This window comes from Jaculus jaculus, chromosome 8 (assembly GCF_020740685.1).
Source record: "Jaculus jaculus isolate mJacJac1 chromosome 8, mJacJac1.mat.Y.cur, whole genome shotgun sequence".
Classification (NCBI taxonomy): domain Eukaryota; kingdom Metazoa; phylum Chordata; class Mammalia; order Rodentia; family Dipodidae; genus Jaculus; species Jaculus jaculus.
Genome location: NC_059109.1, coordinates 53,740,825 through 53,748,937, shown reverse-complemented (window position 1 = coordinate 53,748,937; position 8,113 = coordinate 53,740,825). Strand labels below are relative to the sequence as shown.

At 40.6% G+C, this 8,113-nt stretch overlaps 1 pseudogene; it reads right to left on the bottom strand.

The window, feature by feature from the left end:
• Positions 1–6,781: 6,781 nt before the first annotated feature.
• On the bottom strand, positions 6,782–7,483 carry LOC101610628 (annotated as a pseudogene).
• Between the last annotated feature and the right edge of the window lie 630 nt (positions 7,484–8,113).

The window sequence follows — 8,113 nt, the reverse complement described above, 5'->3', positions numbered from 1 at the left end:
CTGGGTTCAGGGCCACAGTGTGGGGGACCTTGACCCTTGGGTGATCTAGGAGCAAAGCTTGATAACAAGTTATTCGGGAATTGGTCATCCATCTGTCCAGAGTGCTTCTCAAAAGAGTTTCTACTGTATGTGGAGCCATGATCATCAAACCTTGCCCCAGGGTCAGTTTATCTGCTTCCTTTTTCAGCAGGGCTGTGGCTGCTGTAGCCCTTGGGCATGTTGGTCATCCAGCCACTGCAGGATCTAGTCTCTTAGAGAGGTAGGCACCAGGTCATTGCCAGGGCCCAAGTTTTTGTGTTAGGTTCCCCCGGGCAAAGCCCTTCCTCTCATCCACAAACAAGTGGAATGGTTTGGTAATATCAGGAAGGGCTAATGCTGCTGCTAAGACCAGAGCCTGTTTTCATTTTTGGAAGGCTTATTCTTCCACTAAGGACCAGTTAAAGTCTTTTTCAGTACCTCAGGTAGCCTCCTGTATAGAAGCCACTTGTTATAGAGGTTTTGTTAGCTCAGCAAACCCAGGTATCCAAAGCCTACAATATCCTGCAGTCCCAAGGAATTCCTGTAGTTGCCTCTTTGTCTTAGGGGCTGAGATCTAGGTAATTGCCCGGATTCTGCATGAAGAACGTAATTTCTTACCTTCCTGCACTTCATACCCCAGGTATGTTGTCCTGTGGGTTCAAAAGTTGAGCCTTTCTCACAGAGACTCGATATCCATGTTTCAGTGTCTCTAATAGTTGTCCTGCAGCTCGGAGGCACTCTTCCTCTGTTTTGGCTGCCAGGAGGAGATCATCAACATATTGCACAAGGGTCACACTTGTAGCAGTATACCTGAAAAACTGCATGTCTCAGTGGAGTGTTTCGTCAAATCAGGTTGGAGAGGTTTTAAACCCTTTTGGGAGCCTAGTCCATGTTAATTGGCCACTGGTCCCTTTGTCCATATCCTCCCATTTGAAGGCAAATATCAGTTGGCTTGATTTTGCTGAGGGAATGCTAAAGAAAGCATCCTTCAAGTCCAATACAGTATATACTTGCTTTTCAGGGGGCAGTGAACTCAGGAAGGTGTATGGATTTGGGACCATTGGATGGATGTCTTGTACTTTCCTGTTTACCTCCCAGAGATCCCCAAATGGCCTGTAACCATTGGTTCCTGGCTTTTTAAAAAAATATTTTTTTAATTTTTCTTTTCGTTTTTTTTTTTTTTTTTTTTTGAGGTAGGGTCTCACTCTGGCCCAGGCTGACCTGGAATTAACTATGTAGTCTCAGGGTAGCCTTGAACTCATAGCAATCTTTCTACCTCTGCCTCCCAAGTGCTGGGATTAAAGGTGTGCACCACCATACCTGGCTTTATTTTTATTGACAACTTCCATGATTGTAAACAATATCCCATGGTAATTCCTGCCCTTGCCTCACTTCCCCCTTGAAAACTCTATTCTCCTTCATATCCCCTACCCCTCTCAATTATTCTCTCTTTTATTTTGATGTCATAACATTTTCCTGCGAGTATGATGGTCTTGTGTAGGTAGTATCAGGCACTGCGAGGTCATGGATATCCAGGCCATTTTGTGCCTGGAGGAGCATGATGTAAGGAGTCCGACCCTTCCTCTGGCTCTTACATTCTTTTTACCACCTCTTCTGCAATGGACCCTGAGCCTTGGAAGGTGTGATATAGATATTTCTGTGCTGAGCACTCCTCTGTCACTTCTTCTCAGCACCATGGTACCTTTAGAATCATCTCAAGGTCACTTCCATCTGAAAAGAGAAGCTTCTCTAACCAAAAGTGAGAGTAGCATTAATATATGGGTATGAACATTAAGAGAAGTTCTTACTGAGCAGTTTTGTGAGCATACTATATACATTTAGCCAGACAGCAGCAGACATTACACCCCTAGGGCTCATGACTACCCTATTGTAGGTTTTCAGTATCAGGGATGTATTCTGTTCCATGGAGCAGACCTCCAGTCAAATTAGAGGGCGATTGCTTTCCCCCATAACAGCCATGCCACTATTGCACCCATTGGCTCATTTGGCCTGGTTGGCCAAATATATAAGGCTTGTGGTGTCCACTGTTGATTTTTGCCACTGGTGATTTTTCTCTCTCCCATTGAACTGCATGCAGCATGGCTTTTTCCAGCTTTCTGTCAGCTGGTCTACATGGAGGTTTCAGCTCAGTTCCAGCAGGATTTCTCAGTGGCCTTGCAGCCCAAGTATGCAGAGTCTTCAGCAGTAGGGTCTTACCATATATTCTTGGTGGGAAACCAAGAGTCTCAGTAATGGCCTGTGATGTTTTTGGGGTATCAGGGACCTCTCTGGCCAACAACTCACTGGAAGGTATCCCATCCTTGGCACTGAAATTTTTTAAGTTAACAATCTATGGCTCCTGAGTGTTCCATTATCCAAAAAAGTAGGTTTGGTTCCTGGCTTTTGGACAGGCAACAGTGGAGTATTCCAGGGGGAGTGGCATGGGACCAGTATGCTTGCTTCAAGCAGCCTATCAATATGATTCTTTTTTATTTATTTTTAAATTTTATTTATTTATTTGAGAGCAACAGACACAGAGAGAAAGACAGATAGAGGGAGAGAGAGAGAATGGGCGTGCCAGGGCTTCCAGCCTCTGCAAACGAACTCCAGACGCATGCGCCCCCTTGTGCATCTGGCTAACGTGGGACCTGGGGAACCGAGCCTCGAACCGGGGTCCTTAGGCTTCACAGGCAAGCGCTTAACCGCTACGCCATCTCTCCAGCCCTCAATATGATTCTTAATCCCATTTTGCCTCCATAGTCATAGTGTATTGCTTTACATTGGCAGGCATGACATTGCTTTTAGTTCCACTGTGACAGGGGGTTGGTGAGCTGCCAATCCTGGCAGGTTTGTTTCAGCCCAAATGAGAGGAAATTTCTGTTGTAAGATCTCCAATAAATCAGATTTCCTTCCAGTTGAGGGTTGCTTAGCAAAACACATTCTTCTCCTAAGGGGACTGTCAACAGACACTGGATGATACATTCATAAGCCCACTGAGTAAATAAAGGGAGAAAGACCAGAAAAGGCAAATAAACAGAGATGAACCTTCAGAAGACTTGAGAGGAAAATAAAATGTTATCAAACATCAGCCACACTGGGGTTGATTAGAAGAGGGAAATTGTTAAAAAATTTATAAGTGTGAAATATGCACTTAAGAGATTCTTTCCTATTAGTGTGGTTTCCTTTTGTTCTAATGGAACATAAAACTGTTTTAATTACACAGGCACATGGACAAAAGGTCAGCTTGGATCTGCCAAGTGTGGTACCTGTGGTGGTTTGATTCAGGTGTCCCCCATAAACTTTGGTGTTCTGAATGCTAGGTTCTCAGCTGATGGAGATTTGGGAATTAATGATTCCTGGAGGTAGTGTATTGTTGGGGCAAGGTTATGGGTATTATAGCCAGTTTCTCCTTGCCAGTGTTTGCCACACGCTCCTCTTGTCCACCTTATGTTGGCCAGGGGTTGATGTCTACCTTCTGCTTGTGCCATCATTTACCCCTGCCATCATAGAGCTTCCCCTCAAGTCTGCAAGCCAAAATAAACCTTTTTTTCTCCACAAGCTACTGTTGGTTGGGTGATTTCTGCCAGCAATGTGAACCTGACTACAACAGCAAAGTTGGTAACACAGGACTGGGATTGCTGCTAGACAACTGACTATGTGGCTTTGGCCTTTTGGAGCTGATTCTCAATAGGATTGTGGGAGGATTTGAAACCTTGGCCTAAGAGATGCATTGCAGTGCTGTAAGTACAGCTTGATGGACTATTCTGGTGAGAGTTGAAAGACCTGAATGTGGTAAGAACTATGGACTATGATGTTTGGCTTGTGAAGGTGAGAAAGAGCTTTGCCTTGATTTGGCTAGAAGCAGTTTGTGTGAGGGGCTTGCTGTTATGCCTGATAATTTGTGTAGGGTTGCATTGCATAGAAATGGACTGGTGTGAGTGGATGGATATGGCACAGGAAAAAATTTGACCTAAAACTTCTGCCCATTCAGCTACAGTTGTATGAGAAATTACAATCATTGAGACTGGGCCAGCTGACCTACACTGGGACAACAGAAAAAAATGCAGTCTTCTGAAGGGGTCTACATGCTGAAGGAGTGTCCTGTTCTTCAAAGTCTGCTTTATTACCCCATAGATTAGCAAATTGGCACCCTACCTGGTATTATGGGGTATAACAAATGCAGGAAAGAGAGGATTATTGAATTTGCAACACAGTTTTGTGTTTTGGAAATGGCCACGGGCAGGGGCAGTGTGGAGCAGGTTTGCTGAATGCCTGCATGGAAACCTGATGGAGCCTTGAGGATGGACCATGGATTGCAGTGGAGACCCCATGGAGATGCTGGGACCACGAGATGGTTGCTAAGGAGAGCTGCCAGTCCTGGATGAAGTTTTCCAGGACTGTGAGTAGCCCAGCTGAAGGGGCAAAATTGGTACTCCAGAGAATTGATGCTGGTTAGAATTATCGAACTCAGAGATTTGTCACTGACTAGAGTTGTTGGATTGGAGGTACAGGGTTTGGTGTTTGTCCTGTTTTAATCTTATGTTGTTTGAATATTTCTTTGTTGTGCCCAATGCCATTTTTTTTTTGCAGTGTGAATGTTTATTCTGTGCAATTATTAGTTTTCATAGCTTTTTTTTTTGTACTATGGCTCAGTTAAAGTATCTTGGACTATGGGACTGTTTGAACATCATTAGTATTGATAAAAACTATGGGGACTTTTAAAGTTGGACTTAATGAGTTGCATTTTACATCATGGATGGCTATCAGTTTATGGGGCTAAGGGTGGGATGTGGTGGTTTTATTCAGGTGTCCCCTGTAAATTTAGGTGTTCTGAATGGTAGCTTCCCAGCTGATGGAGATTTGGGAATTAATGCTTTCTGGAGGCAGTGTATTGTTGGGGGCAGGCTTATGGGTTATTATAGCCAGTTTCCCCTTGCCAGTGTTTGACATACTGTCCTGTTCCTGTTGTCCACCTGATGTTGGCCAGGAAGTGATATCTACCCTCTGCTCATGTCATTGTTTTCTCCTGCCACCATGGAGCTTCCCCTCAAGTCTGTAAGCCAAAAATAAACCTTTTATTTCCCACAAGCTGCTCTTGGTCAGATGATTTCTGCCAGCAATGCCAACCTGACTGCAACAGTACCTTCCTTTGTTTATTTGCTCCATTAACTTAAATAATGTTAATTCAAAATTAATTAGTTAAATAAAAGTACTTGAGTGGGTTTCCCCTGCAGCTGGTTTGGATCTGCTTGGACCCTGTGAGCTTGCTGTGAAAGTAGGTCCCTTTCTCTGCCTTCCTGATTGAAGTGTCCCTGGGTCTCCAATTCCTGGATACTCTGTACAGGAGGGTGTGGGAAGGTAGTGGGACTGGGCTACTCCTTGCACTTCAACCAAGCCACAGCTGATCCACAGAGAAATGGGAAGATGACAAGAGTGCTGCCATGCTGTTCCTGACAATCAGCACCAGGAGGCAGTAGACAGACGCCGAGGATACTCAACACCTAGCAAAGTAGAGATACAGAGGCTCCTAAGAGAAGAAGAGGGATCAAAAAGATTGTAAGAGTCACAGGTTGAGACATCATGCCCATAGACATTCCCTCCCCCCAATATAACAGACTGCTTCTCTCACCACACATAAACCACAACCCCATGGGGAAGACCTGCAACCCCACTGAGAAGGGTCCCCAGTGGAATGGGGGCAGGGATGAGGGAAAAGAGGGTACTGACACATGATGTACCCATATGAAACATCTTGTTAATGATAATAAAAAATTAAAAACAAATAATATTGAAATACCTAGGTAAAATAATCCAGGAAATGCCTAATTTCTGAGTATGGGATGAATGGTCAATTTAGACCTCAAACCTTGTATTCTATTTGAGGACTATTGTTTTAAGTATCTACAAAAAATTCATTTTTATACATAAAAGTACTTTACTTACTTGGTACATGTAAAAGTTTTAGAGATATGAAAGGATATAAAACCAAAAAGACTAAAGGTTTCATTATTTTTGTGAAGTTTTATATAACCATAAAAGTATGAGCTTTGTATCATTGGGCCTAATAATGTCTACTGAAATGAATTTCCCTATTAAATGAGATTTTGTTTAACAGGAATTATATGAAATTGAAATAATATGTATGGACAGGGATTTGTGTATTATATCAAAACAACCAGCTTGTTCATTGGGAAAACATATAAGTTTAACAGTTAGGCATAAATCTAAATGGGAATTATTAAAGACTTCCATTGAAAAGATAATATTTTAAAAGGAAGAAATGTTATTATGAACAAAAGAGGAAAACATAAATCTAAAGTTCTTTTTGTAAAGAACTTTTATAAATATCAATAGAAATGAAACAGCATTTTATAGTAAAATTGGATTTGCTAAGACTTGAATTTTGGTTATGGGAGTTTAATATTCCCTAATAACAATACCTTCTAACAATGTAATTTTAAACAGTTTAATATACTTTAATAATAACATGCTCCACTTTAAACTTAGAGGTATCTGGGACCAGTCCTGTGGTTAGAAGAAAATGTTTTTTTTTTATTTTAATGTTAATAAAGTTGGGTCAGTCTTTGTTGGCCTTTGAGCCTAACTGTTATCTCTATATCATCCCTTTTAAGAGTTAGACCCTATAATAATTTGAAAAATGGATGCTAACCCAGTCTGGCTTCTCTATACTGGAAATGAATGGAAGGGTATAATAAAATCTTTACTCATTTTTTTGTACATTACAGCTATTTATTAAGTAGTTCTATTTGATCTCATTATCACCATTGGAGCTATCACTGTCATGGTTTGAAGTGTTTCTAATTGAGGATACCATCACATCTGCAATGCTTTTTTTGGGTTCTTCTCCAAATCAGTCTGTATGGCTCCAACTTCTGATAGCTTCAATTCAAGGTTTAGTTTGAGATTTATCCCTCTACATTCTATAGCTCCAATGAATTGTCCTTCTATCTGACTGTTTTTATAAACAAAAATTGTCAGTAAGCAATTGTCACGGTAGTATTGAATGCAGCTATTCATGATGACTTCAACAAATTTTGTTTCTGGCAACTTTTTTGGTAGGAGACCAAGAGCTGGCTTACCAGCAAACACATTGGGATGCTTGTTCTGTATAGATGAATTATAACCCACAAATCTTTTTCTGCATTTGTGACTTCATTCACATACTGATTTCCAGAAATTTCTCTTAATTCTCCAAGTTTTTGTTTCTTCTTAAGTGCTTTCCATTCCTGTAATGGCTGTTCTCTGTGCTTCGGTGTTTCTGATACCTTCTTCATCAAATTCATCTCCAGCTGTGCCAGCTTCATCTTTTCATGTGTCTAGCCATTGCTTCCTTCTGCAAACGTAAAACTGCTTCTTCAATCTCATCTCTGGCCTCTTCTCTTGGATGAAGAATGCCAAATCTTAAAATTTCATTCCATTCTATATCTTCATTTGGATCCTGCATGATATTCTGCTGGGCTTCTCACTGGGGTAAAGACCTGAAGGCTCCTCCAGGCTGGTAGAATGCCTGCTTCAGGCTAGCAGTTTCCAACGCCTCTGGGAGAACTAATATCTTTACTGTTATAGGATAGGTCTTGGGTAACAATAATAGGAAACCTAGAATTAAAAATAAAATAATTAAAAATAACTCTTACATTGGTGTGTGATGGCATTGAGATTTTAGCTTTGCAGCATAAAAGACATATCTATAAGGTAGTATGTAATGTGTCCTATTAGAAAAATTTATACATTGATCTGATCATAAGAAATGGGTTAGGAATGTCTAATAAATGTTAATATACAATATACATCTATTATACTACAGAAGCCAGTGATCATAACAAGGAAAATGATATGATGATATTAGAAAACTGGTGAAAATAAAGGATACAGGGTACTGCTTCAAAAAGAAATAAAGCTTGATAAAAGGCAAATATATTTAAATGTAGCTTAATAACATTTGGAGACATATTGATCACTTTTAATACAGGAATGACAGATATTGAAAAGGTTGTTAATTAAAATGATTCAGTGATATCTTTTTTGTATGTTTTAAATTTTTTAATTATTTTATTTTACTTTTAAAATAAATTTT